A 13,297-nucleotide genomic window follows, 5' to 3' on the forward strand; every position below is an offset into this window, starting at 1 on the left:
GGTAGTCTGGTAGCTATAGCAATGATTAGCTACTATAAATATAGTAAATGGTAATATTGCAAACACTACAAACCATGCAGGCCCCCCTGGGCCCCTATGTTAAATAGGTGGTTAAACCACCTATTTAATATAGGGGCCATCGGTGGAAACCACCGTGGTTTGTACCAGAGTCATGCAAGAAACAGCATATTACCCCTATAGGCTGCCTGCGTTGTGAGCCGGAGCGTTCCACTGTAGTTTGGTGGCAGGGGTGAACAGATGTGGGGTTATTGTATTTCTTAGATTTCTATGGGTTGTCCGTTCATTGGTGACAACGTCAATGCACGTTCTTACTACATAGTATGTGGTAATGGTTCACGATAGTCAATAATTTCTGTTTAAAGCGAAATGTCCTTCAAAGTGGCGTCACCCGTCTAGCCTATAGTGGTCTGCGCACATTTTCACCGTCCCCCCACTCAGTTGTTGTAATTCGTTCATGCTGGGACTGGCCGGGAGAGAAGAGAAAGGTATGTGAACAAGTGTGTGTTTAACTTTAATAAACTCTTTATTACACCGTTCGTCTGTGCAATAAAGAGTTCTTTATTCAATACATATTGTACTTGCAGCGAAATTTAAGGTTACATGATATGTGTATATTATGTATAAGGAAACGTACACGTACTCTGTGTACCGTTAACTAAAACTAAAGATTCGCTATGCTGTAAAATACGACGGGCGGAGATGTTTTGATATGTTCCCTTGCCGTGTGACATTATAATACTTACCCTGCCTTTATGCAGTGGTGGAAAAGTTCTCAAATAGCTCCTACAAATATTTTGAAAATGTTTTCAAATGGTCAAAATGCATATAGGGCTGAAGTGGTTACTTAATTTAGTGCTTTGTAATACTAATGAAAATCTACAAAGTAACCGGTAACTAAAAGTTTTCACATAATTATAGTGCAGTAAAATAACAATATTTGCCTCTGAGATGTAGTGGAGACTGTGGAGTAGAAGTAAAAGTACTGACATTTTGACTTACTCAAGTTAAGTTCACATATCTCAACAACGTACGTATAAGGAAACGTACTCGATGTACCGTTAAGTAAAGTTTCGCTATGCTGTAAAATACGACGGGCGGAGATGCTTTGATAAGTTCCCTTGCTGTGACATGTTCCGTTGCATCACGGGAGTTGTAGTACAGACTACTACAACAGCTGGAATGGCGTTAGGGTTGGCGACTGTAGGCCTACTGTATTGCATAACATTTGAAGAGAATTGTGATTTGGGTTTTGCTGAATCTCATTGTAGGCATTCTCAAGAGAAAGCTGTACGACTTCGACTTGTATCCATCACCCTTGTGCTGTGCACTGCACCGTTGCACAGTATGTTTCAATGTGCAGATATATAATTATTGAATGTATTGTATTTGTGTTATTTAGTTATTTGGTTCCATTATTATTGCTAGTGTGACTGTTTTTATGTCTTTATTATCTGTGTTTATTCACTCATTATTGCATATCTCTTGTTGTTGTGTACTTTGCAGTAAGAAAACAACCAACCAACAGAGAGCGGTGTGTCCTGAGGTTACTTCTACAGCCGTGTCAAGGTGGTTACCTTTTTAGTGGTGGAAACAAATACTCAATTGTTTCACTTAACTAATAGTATCAATACTGCAATGTAGAACTACTCCTACATTATGCAGAATGTCCTATTTTGAAAATAGACAATCTACAAGCTCACAATTAGCCGATGCTCACAAATAGCCGATCTACAAGCTTACAATGCGACGCGATGCGACACATTGTATGCGTTCTATGCGATGCGACCAATATATTCTAAGGATGCGACGCACAGGCCTATGTATTTTCAAATGGTCAAAATGCAGTGGTTGCTGTCATGGATGCTGTCATGAACAATAACATACTTTGCGGTTTGTGTGCTGTGTGTCCATGACCATTTTCCACCCAGTAGCATCACAAACACTTATCGAGGTAAAATGCAAATGCAGTGATTCAGATGGACCAACAAATACAATAAATAAACAATACAATAAAACAAGCATGTTACAATTAACACAAAACGACACCATGCACAGCATGTAGATTTCACATAAACATTTCACATAAGTAAAATACAGACAAACAAACAAATACCTCGTTGGCTGCGTGCATAAAACAAGGAAGGGAATCTCTTCAGTCTTGGGTCCTTGTAACCTTTCTTATGACAGTATCATGTAACTTTACAGTCTCTTTGTGTGACCAGTGCAAACGGAGCTGCTGCACCTGGCTGCTTCTGTTGCTTGTGGCTTGATTGCATAATACAAAACTTCTGTGTACCAATCGACATGAGATGATGAGAGCAGATGACCAAACGAGACACAGAATGTGGCATTGACCCTTCAAAATAAAAGCATTACAACTTGACAAGAAAAATACATTAAATATTTTTTTAACATGAATATGAACTTCTTAATTATGAACAAATTATATTACTTGTAGTTGCAACAGTTACAATGTGTATCTACAAAGTAACCGGTAACTAAACGTTTTCACATACTTATAGTGCAGTAAAATAACAATATTTGCCTCTGAGCTGTAGTGGAGACTGTGGAGTAGAAGTACTGACAATTTGACTTACTCAAGTAAAGTATGCATATCTCAAAATTGTACTTAAGTACAGTACTTAAGTAAATGTACTTGGTACACCACTGCCTTTAAGACAAGTGAACAGACCCATCTGTATCAAAACCATGCATGCTTATTTAATGTGGTCAATTTGCACCATCTAGTGGACTCATTGTAAAACTACACCACCTTGTCCTAACTCACTCACTCACTCACTCAAAAGAATAGTTGAATCTACGCTTGTAGATCTGCTATTTTCAAAAGCCAATACTTTTCGTACTTTTACATGCCATGGGGAGGAGGGAGGGGTGAAGCACATGCAGCAGTTTGTTAGATTGTGATTGGTGGAGAGACATGGCGCTATTGTTGTCTTTAGCCAATCATTCAAAGCAGTTTAAGCAGTTGGTGGTTCCACCTCAGGCTCTCTAGTATAAGAAGAGTGTGTAGTTGTCAGTTCTCCACAACTCTAGGATTTTAACCCATTCTGAACGGGAACCCATGTTGGTGTTAGAGCATCATGTTATGCTTTAGCGATTGAAAAATAGCAGATCTACAAGCTCATAGCGCGCCACCGAGTGGCGCGCTACGAGCTTGTAGGTCTGCTATTTTTGAAAAATCAACATTTTTAGAATCTGATCTCAGGTCAGAATGGGTTAATCAGACCAGTGTGTGTCCAGTGGAAACCTCGTATGAATCTGATCTCAGGTCAGAATGGGTTAATAATCAGGTCTGACTGTGGACTCTAATTTTCAGGTGAAGATGAAGTCTCAACCTCAACGCTGCTGAACGGGAGGAAAACAAAGACTACGGTATGTTACTTACTCTCAATAACATAAGTTTCTCAATATTCATTGTATTCTCAATCTTCCACTTTGTTTCATAGTACCCGTAATTTGATCTTGTCTTTGCCTTTTTATTGTCTCGCAGTTCATTCACAGAATAGAATTGTGTGTAGTATTATGTAACCACTTAATGCCTGCATATTTAGTTGTTCAATGAACATATTATTAATTTAATGATTGTTTTTTTTTTGTCATGGTTATTTAGCTATTTGACACATGTCTGTCTATTAATTTCTTTAAATTGTTAATTCTTTCTTAAAATGCACACAATATGTGGCATTAATTTGCACATATTTATTTGGGAACTATATGTAATATTCACTACACACTTTCAACTTTACTTTATCTTTGTTTCCAATCCAGTGTTGCATCCTCAGTCTGGCCTCCCTGGACAAAGACACTTGGCTAAACCAAAACAGTACGGCTGTGACCAGTGTGGACAACACTACCGTAACATGTCTGACCTTAAAAGAGAGAAACCCTATGGATGTGATCAATGTGGACACAAATTCTCTTTAATGTCCAAACTTAAAACACACCAGAGAATGCACACTGGAGAGAAACCCTATGGATGTGATCAGTGTGGAAAACACTTCTCTGAAATGAGGAGCCTTAATCGACACCAGATAATTCACACTGGAGATAAACCCTATGGATGTGATCAGTGTGGTCAACACTTCTCTAGAATGGCAGATCTTAAAAGCCACAATCTAATTCACACTGGAGAGAAACCCTATGGATGTGATCAGTGTGGACGACACTTCTCTCAAATGTCTAACCTTAAAAGCCACCAGAAAACCCACACTGGAGAGAAACCCTATGGGTGTGATCAGTGTGGAAAACACTTCCCTCAAATGTCCAACCTTAAAAAACACAAGAAAATTCACACTGGAGAGAAACCCTATGGATGTGATCAGTGTGGACAACACTTCTTTCAAAAGTCTAACCTTAAAAGCCACCAGAAAACCCACACTGGAGAGAAACCCTATGAGTGTGATCAGTGTGGAAAACACTTCCCTCAAATGTCCAACCTTAAAAAACACGAGAAAATTCACACTGGAGAGAAACCCTATGGATGTGATCAGTGTGGACAATACTTCACTCAAATTTCCAACCTTAAAAAACACCAGCTAATCCACACTGGAGAGAAACCCTATGGATGTGATCAGTGTGGTCAACACTTTTCTCAACTGTCCAACCTTAAAAATCACCAGAAAATGCACACCGGAGAGAAACCCTATGGATGTGATCAGTGTGGTCAACACTTCTCTGATAAGTCCACCCTTAAAAACCACCATCTAATTCACACTGGAGAGAAACCCTATGGATGTGATCAGTGTGGACGACACTTCTCTCAGATGTCCAGTCTTAAAAGCCACCAGATACTTCACACTGGAGTGAAAGCCTATGGATGTGATCAGTGTGGGCAACGCTTCGCTCTAAAGTCCAACGTTAAAAAACACCAGAGGATCCACACTGGAGAGAAACCCTATAGATGTGATCAGTGTGGTCAACACTTTTCTCAAATGTCCAACGTTAAAAAACACCAGATAATTCACACTGGAGAGAAACCCTATGGATGTGATCAGTGTGGTCAACACTTCTCTCAAATGGCTCACCTTAAAAAACACCAGGAAATTCACACTGTAGAGAAACCCTATGGATGTGATCAGTGTGGAAAACACTTCTCTCAAATGTCCACCCTTAAAAGCCACCAGAGAATTCATAAACAAAGAAGCTTGGCAAAGCAGCATGGCTGTGATCAGTGTGGTAAACACTTTTCTCAAAAGTCCAACCTTAACAAACACCAGATAATTCACACTGGAGAGAAACCCTATGGATGTGATGAGTGTGGAAAACACTTCTCTAGAATGGCAGATCTTAAAAGCCACAAGATAATTCACACTGGAGAGAAACCCTATGGATGTGATAAGTGTGGGAAACACTTCTCTCAAATGGGATATCTTAAAAGCCACCAGAGAATTCACACTGGAGAGAAACCCTATGGATGTGATAAGTGTGGAAAACACTTCTCTCAAATATCCCACCTTAAAAGCCACCAGAAAATTCATACTGGAGAGAAACCCTATGGTTGTGATCAGTGTGGACAACATTTCACTCAAAAGTCTAGCCTTAAAGCCCACAAGATACTTCATACTGGAGAGAAACTCTATGAATGTGATCAGTGTGGACAACACTTCTCTCAAATGTCTAACCTTAAAAGCCACCAGAAAATCCACACTGGTCGAGTGAAACCCTATGGGTGTGATCAGTGTGGAAAGAAATTCTCTCAAATGTCCAACCTTAAAAAACACCAGAAAGTTCACACTGGAGAGAAACCTTATGGCTGTGAACATTGTGGACAACACTTCTCTGATATTGATAACCTTAAAAGACACCATAGAATTCATACTGGAGAGAAACCATACGGGTGTGATCAGTGTGGACAACACTTCTCTCACATGTCCACCCTTAAAAAACACCACAGAATTCACACTGGAGAGAAACCATATGGATGTGATCAGTGTGGACAACACTTCTCTCAAACATCCAGCCTTAAAGAACACAAGAGAATTCACACTGGAGAGAGACCATATGGTTGTGAAGAGTGTGGACGACACTTCATCAGCATGTCCAACTTAAATTCACACCGGAAAATCCACACAGGTGAGAAACCCTTTCAATGTGATGTGTGTGGAAAGGCTTTTTCGCAGTCACAGAATTTGCAACGTCACAAGATTGTTGTACACCCTGGATTTAAACTGTTGATTGTTGATTGTGGAAATCAAGCGTCATGAGCATACGCATATGAAAGATGCATCGGCTACGTGTGAACACTATGACGAGTGTTCATTAGAGAGGGATCAGCATACTAAGTGGTTCATTATGGTCCTTTTTAAGCAATAGAGGGAAGGTATGCAGGAACGCCTACTGAGTGACAGAAAACGTGCTGGCCTTGACAGCCCATACATCCAAACAGAAAAGTCCTATCTGACTGTATTAAACACAGTTAATCGTTAAACTCACCAACAATGCAGCTATAGGGAAAGCTTGAATTATCCTATTTTTATTGTTTTACATGAGCTAATTTTGTCAAGAAAGGTAAAGGAAAAGTGATGCATGTGCATAGTCTATAGTTTATTAGGATGGCTAAACTGTTATACACATACATTTGAGCATGTGGATACTAGAACAATAGGATAGGACATGAAAAAAGTTGGTTAATTGCTAGTAACATACTGTTTGACTGAATTATATTTTTGGTAGTATTTCTCATTCACTTGATTCTTTTTGGTCTCAGAGATGCTTTATATAAAAATACAATACAGAGACGTTTTTTTAGTGTTCCTCAACAACTAAAACAGCTTATATATTTAGTCATACGATGCTATTTAAAATTGCCGTTATGAAATTACAAAATGGGCGTTTTTACATGTATAAAATGTACATAATGGTTGTGCAGTCCCAAATAAAGACAAACATATTCAAAGTCGGGAGTATTTTTTTTTTTTTTTTTACACCTTCTGTTTATACAGTAGGCCTACTGTTTGTGGTGATTTCAGTGAATCACAACCCTTAGGCAATAACAAACATTGTAATGCAGGAGCACATTACAATTTTGCTAAGGATAAGTGAACATGGTGTTATGAACAATCACATACTATGGTCTGTGGTTTGTAGGAGTGCAGTGTGTCCATGACAATGTTTCAGCCAGTAACATCACAAACACAGTTCCTGTTCCTAGAGCATGATTACGTACATGAAACACTGACTCATAATTAAGTTATTTAGTCTTATTTGTTATAAACATTCAAGTCAAGTTTGTTTGTAGTGTTTATATGAGCTGTGTAAACACAATATAACCAGCAGTTCCTGCAGGTTCTATTCTGAAGGAATTTGGAGCAATCATTTAGGTTTCTATAGAGGCTCAAATGGCCTTAATCAACCTTAATGACTGCTTGAATAACAAGAGGTAGGAGGGAGACTTGTTCACACATGAGGAAACAAAGAGTTGTTTATTAATTATTAATGAATGGGTAGCTGGGAACTATACAGAGCAATTATGCATTTTTACTTGAAAAATTAAATATACTTCTCAAAGTCAGATGTAGGTATAAGCGGTATGAGGTATAAGCCTCGTAGCAAGAGATGACTTTGATAGTGATTGTGGAATGTACAAGCATGCCGATAGGCTGAGGAGATTGTCAATAATGCATGTTGACTCAGCAGTGGCAGGAGAGTACGTAGATGGAGGGATTACATCGACTCACTGGCCTTGGAACGTCTCAGGATCCCCCAGGAGGAAGTCACTAATGTTGCTCTGGAGAGGGAAGTCTGGAGCTCTCTGCTGGAGCTGTTGCCCCCGCGACCGACTACGGATAAGCGGTTGAAGATGGATGTATGGATGGATGTTATAACAGGGTATAAAAGCCTTTTGGAAACAAGCCACTTCGGGGAAAAGGGGAGCATTTTTAATCAGGGCTATTAATATACAGAAAAAGATTAATATACAGATTTAAGATGTGTTTAACCCATTCTGGGCGGGCACTCCTATTGGTATCTTACCCCCTCAGGCCGGGCACCCATATTTGGGTTCTGTACAGTATGTACAGTATTCAAAAATGTAATTTTTTTGATGCTGCTATATAAATATTTGAAGTTTTTCAGAAACCTTAGGTCAGGATTTAGAGGCATTTTTAGAATCAGCCTTAGGCCTAAATGGGTTAAAGGTATCAGCTCTGTTTACATGTGCATTAGTACTGTAGGTCCGGCGGCCTACTTAGTACAGATAGTAGTCCTTAGGGTGGTTGTATTCCTTCCCAAACTTATTTTGTTGCAACAATTCACATCTCTTGCGGCTGTAGTGCTGTGTTTGCACAGTGTTGTATTTCTCCCAATAGGTATTGGAGTTTTTTGCCATTGGTCATAGTTTCAAACTCACGTTGGGTGTGTGTAATCTGTGGGAAGTCTAAATCACAATTAAAGACCGTTCTTTTTCCCACTGCCTTTGATTGAGTTGTTTTGTTTTTGTTCATTATGATTTTAGTTTAGTTAGTTTGTGTAAAGCACATTGAACTGCCTTGTTGAAATGTGCTATAAAACAATAAGAGTAAGCTGCTGGTGAAACATGTTATACTTAACCCTCATCTGTTTTAAAGTGGGCTTAACATCCAGTTTGTTATGTTATAAATTACCCCAATCGGAGCCGGAAGTGTGTGTGGGAGAGCAGGGACGGATTAACCCCCACGAGGGCCCCTGGGCTGGTAATATTTGCAGGGCCCCCCATAGTGACAAAATCAACAGCCAATGGAGGGTCCCAGGAGCCCTTTTCAGGGTGTCAAACCTAGTACCCCACGGTCCAATTTCCCCTGGGCCATGGCCCCACTGGCCCAATGGCTAATTTGTCCCTGTGGGAGAGAGAGACACACAGCAGTTAAGTCTGCCTCTTTAGGGTGACCTCGACCTAAAGGGCGAGGTCGCGTGCACTGGCCATATTTGAGGTTACAGAGAGAGAGAGAGAGAGACGTGAGAACGCAAAGGAGGGAAGGAGAGAGAGAATGCCAGACAGACAGACGATAAATTAAGAGATCTCCACTTGTTGATCACCCAGGATGCAAATGTATTAATGAAAACTGTGTGCATATAGATACCCAGTATTTGAAATGCAAAACATGATCAAGTCTATGCAGACAGATTACTGTTCTGTACAAAACAACAACAGTCCTGTACAGAAACCAGACCACTTCTAGATACTGAAGTGAAATCAATTTAAATATTGAACTTACAATGCAACTTAATTCTAAAAAGTACACGGGTGGAGTATCACTATGTTCTCATGGGCCTATGTTGGTATGCCCAGCAAACCTTCCAGGTAAAATGGGATAATGCGGTCTCCACCCAGCTGACAAATAAATCAAATAATGTTTGAAGTAATTGCCAATGTTCATGCCTTGGCAATTACTGGCAAATTCAGTCCATGAGCCAGCTGAGCCCCGGATCTGAGATTTCGTTAAAAGAAACAAACCAATCCTCAGTTTGTATGTCTTGGTCTATGAGAGTTAGGGATGGAACAAAACAGGAAAGGGTGCACACCAGTGTTGGTGAGATGCTGGCCTAAGGCAGTACATAAGTAAAAATGAGAAAAGGGCTGCACACTCGTAGCCACGATGCTGTATATGTATTATTAGGGATGGAACAAAAAAATGGTTAGGTTTTCTTTTGGCAAAGCGCTTTTATTACTCTTCAGTGGTTCATTTAACACACATACGTAAATACTGTGAAATACAGTGTGGAATACAGTTCACATTGATGTCTGGCCTTAAAATACATCAGATCATTCACACTGTATTTCAGAGGTGCCAGACACTGCAGTTTTGACTCACTGCAGTGAAAACAACAAAGTGAAAAGGAACCGTTGTGTCAGCCATATACTAATACAAAATGTGACTTCACAAATCTTAATAGCAGTTGGATTCTAAAGTTAAAAAAAATATGAACAAAATGTGCAGTATTAAAACAGACATAAATGCTATAAATCCAACTTGTAACAAAGCTGTCAAAGTTACAATGATACAGAATGCTAAAAGGAACACTCAGACGTGTTTATTCTCAGAATTAAAAGTACATCAGAAAAACGTGATGAAAACCTAAAACAAATAGGCCTATAGTCTATAGGCCTACTACACCACCAACCATTAATTGAAACTCCAGTTTGACTCCTGATGTGTGACTTATCACGTGTCGTTTTAACTTAGACAAGCTAGTGAAATTTTGCCCACATCGGTCACAGTGGAATGGTTGATGGCTTCTATGCATTCTCTGGTGAACATGCAGGTTATTCATGTAGATGAAACTGCATCCACATTCTGAACATTGGAAATCCCCTATGTGGTCTCGCTGATGAGCCGTGAGAGCTCGCTTGGAAACAAAGCTCCGTCCACATTGATCACAACCGTGGGGGCTCTCTCTCTGACCACACTTGTGGTAAATTAAACTGGTCAGTTTAGTAGTCAAGCCTTTTCCACATTTATCACACTCGTAGGATTCCTGTCTGCGTGTGTGAACGATCTGGTGAACTTTAAGGCCAGACAGAAGTGAACTGTCTTCCACACTGGTCGCAAGAGTGGCGTTTTGGTTTACGGAAGCTTCTTTGTTGGTTTCCTGCTCGTAGGACAGGTTTCTGACAAGAGTCTGATGGACTATCCAGTACTGGATTGAAAATAAAGAGAAAAGGAAGACATTTAAAACCACATTGACAAATTTAAACCTTACACAACATGCAGAATCAAGAATAAACTTGTACAATTTGTTTCTTTTCAGTAAAACATGATGAACATATGGCACGAATAAAGAGAAAGACAGGAGAGAAAGTAACTTACACAGTCTCAAGTTAACAGGGTAGAAGGGATGCTCCTGTTCAGCAGAATTGTCCCTGGTGGAGTCAAGAGAGTTCATCTTCAACTGAAGTCTGGAGTTCACTGCAGTCAGTTCAAGTTGAAATGACTGATACCCTGGAGGAACTACACACAGTTTTTATACTAGAGACCCTGAGGTGGAGGCACCAACTGCTTGGAATGATTGGCCAACTAGAGGAACAATAGAACATCTTCCCACCAATCACAACCTACCTAGACAATAGACATACTCCTACATGCCCCCACATTCAATCTTCTCCTTTTAATGAAATAACCAGCAGTTGACCTTATTTTACTCAATGAGTTATTTCTCTGTCAAATACTGTAACCACTGTTATATTTGTAACCACTGTTACAAATGCATAGTGGAATTGTGTTAAGCTGGAAACATCATAGGCCTATAGTACTTTCAGCTGTGATAAAAATGTGATTAATGTGTATATGTCTGTTGTTTGAACAATGCAGAAATGTGCCAATTGTCTTTCTGCCTTTTTAACTTAGACAAGCTAGTGAAATGTTGCCCACATTGGTCACAATGGAATGGTTGATTGCTTCTGTGCATTCTCTGGTGAACATGCAGGTTATTCATGTAAATTAAACTGCATTAAACCGATCGAGTTATTATTTTAATTTCTATTCATACATTGTAATAGTTCCCCCCTACTCATTCTGTTTAAGTTAATCAATAATCATTATGGTATTACATTGGTGTTTCCTGGTTTGTGTAAAGCACATTGAACTGCCTTGTTGAAATGTGCTATGCAAATAATTATGATAATAACACAATCATGTTTTCAATAATATGCTTTGACTGTGAAAGTGTCTGTTCTTTTGGATTCATGCTCACTCCTGTGTTGACTTGACTCATGCTCACATGGATTAATACGATGTACTGACTCGTAATTACTTATTTATAATGATCTCTATTCATTATTGTTGGACTGTATACAGTATATTGAATCATGTTGACACTGCACATTTATTCATGCTATTGATAATATGTACCATAGAATATGTCCAATATGTTCATTATATTGAAACTAACAACTATACATTTATGTCATGCTTGTGTTGTCACTTTCTCTAGGAGAGGTATGTGGGGTGATTTTTGGAGCAATCATGTACTAATTAAATTTACATTTAATAGGAACTTGAACGACCTTAAAGTGGCTCTGCTTGAATAACAAGCTGGAGGTCAGAGAGACTCATTTGTGTACAGGACATGAATAGTGCCGTTTATTTTACACGAATATTGTGTGAAAACTGGTGTTCCCTCATTACGTCTCGAGATTTCCATGTCCAAAAAGCTTTGAACAGTTCAGACAAAGAGGTGTAAAACATGTTCACTCTTTCCCCCTCTGAGGGGGAATGAGATGATTGTCTCCTCTTTGAGTTCATTTACACCTGAATTAAGAGATCTCCACTTGTTGATCACCCAGGATGCAAATGTATGAATGAACACTGTGTGCATATAGATACCCAGTATTTGAAATGCAAAACATGATCAGGTCTATGCAGACAGATTACTGTTCTGTACAAAACAACAACAGTCCTGTACAGAAACCAGACCACTTCTAGATACTGAAGTGAAATCAATTTAAATATTGAACAACTTAATTCTAAAAAGTACTCATGTTCTCATGGGCCTGTGTTGGTATGCCCAGCAAACCTTCCAGGTAAAATGGGATAATGTGGTCTCCACCCAGCTGACAAATAATATGTAATTGCCAATGTTCATGCCTTGGCAATTATGAGCATGATCCAGCTGATCCAGGATCTGAGATTTCGTTAAAAGAAACAACCCAATCCTCAGTTTGTATGTCTTGGTCTATGAGAGTTAGGGATGGAACAGAACAGGAAAGGGTGCACACCAGTGTTGGTGCACCCTGGGCAAGACCTAAGCTGAAAAGACTATCAGCGGATGTTGCAGGGTTTTAGCGGAAGTGAAATCGTTGATGCTTTACAAATCAGTTTACATTGTCCGCGAATGAAACAAGTGTTGTGATTGGTCGGGAAAATATCGTATCCGGGGGAAAATACATTTGACGGCTGTTCCGGAGGATACAACCGCCGATAGCTTCTCTGCCTTAGGTTGTGACCAGGCTTTTATTTTCGCAGATAGGCTAAGTAAGCCTGGGACCGAGGCTAGTGTTGAGGTGCTGGCCTAAGGCAGTAAATAAGTAAAAATTATAAAAAGGCTGCACACTCGTAGCCACAATGCTGTATATGTATTATTATCCAACGTTTCGACCTTCTTCAGGGAAATGTTAGATAGTTAATTAGGGATGGAACAAAATTTTATTTTATTACTCTTCAGTGGTTCACTTTTTTTTAGCCAACACACATACGTAAAAGCCAGCACTGTGAAATACAGTGTGGAATACAGTTCACATTGATGTCTGGCCTTAAAATACATCAGATCATTCACACTGTAT

At 39.4% G+C, this 13,297-nt stretch overlaps 1 long non-coding RNA gene across 1 annotated transcript; it reads left to right on the top strand.

The window, feature by feature from the left end:
* Positions 1-450: 450 nt before the first annotated feature.
* LOC308322725 lies at positions 451-7,030 on the top strand. Its single transcript, XR_013964744.1, has 5 exons — positions 451-506; positions 1,290-1,363; positions 1,525-1,587; positions 3,359-3,414; positions 3,811-7,030. It is a non-coding gene; the product is annotated as an uncharacterized lncRNA (long non-coding RNA).
* The last annotated feature ends 6,267 nt before the right edge of the window (positions 7,031-13,297 follow it).

Source organism: Protomyctophum bolini (assembly GCF_963924005.1).
Source record: "Protomyctophum bolini genome assembly, chromosome: 10".
Taxonomy (NCBI): domain Eukaryota; kingdom Metazoa; phylum Chordata; class Actinopteri; order Myctophiformes; family Myctophidae; genus Protomyctophum; species Protomyctophum bolini.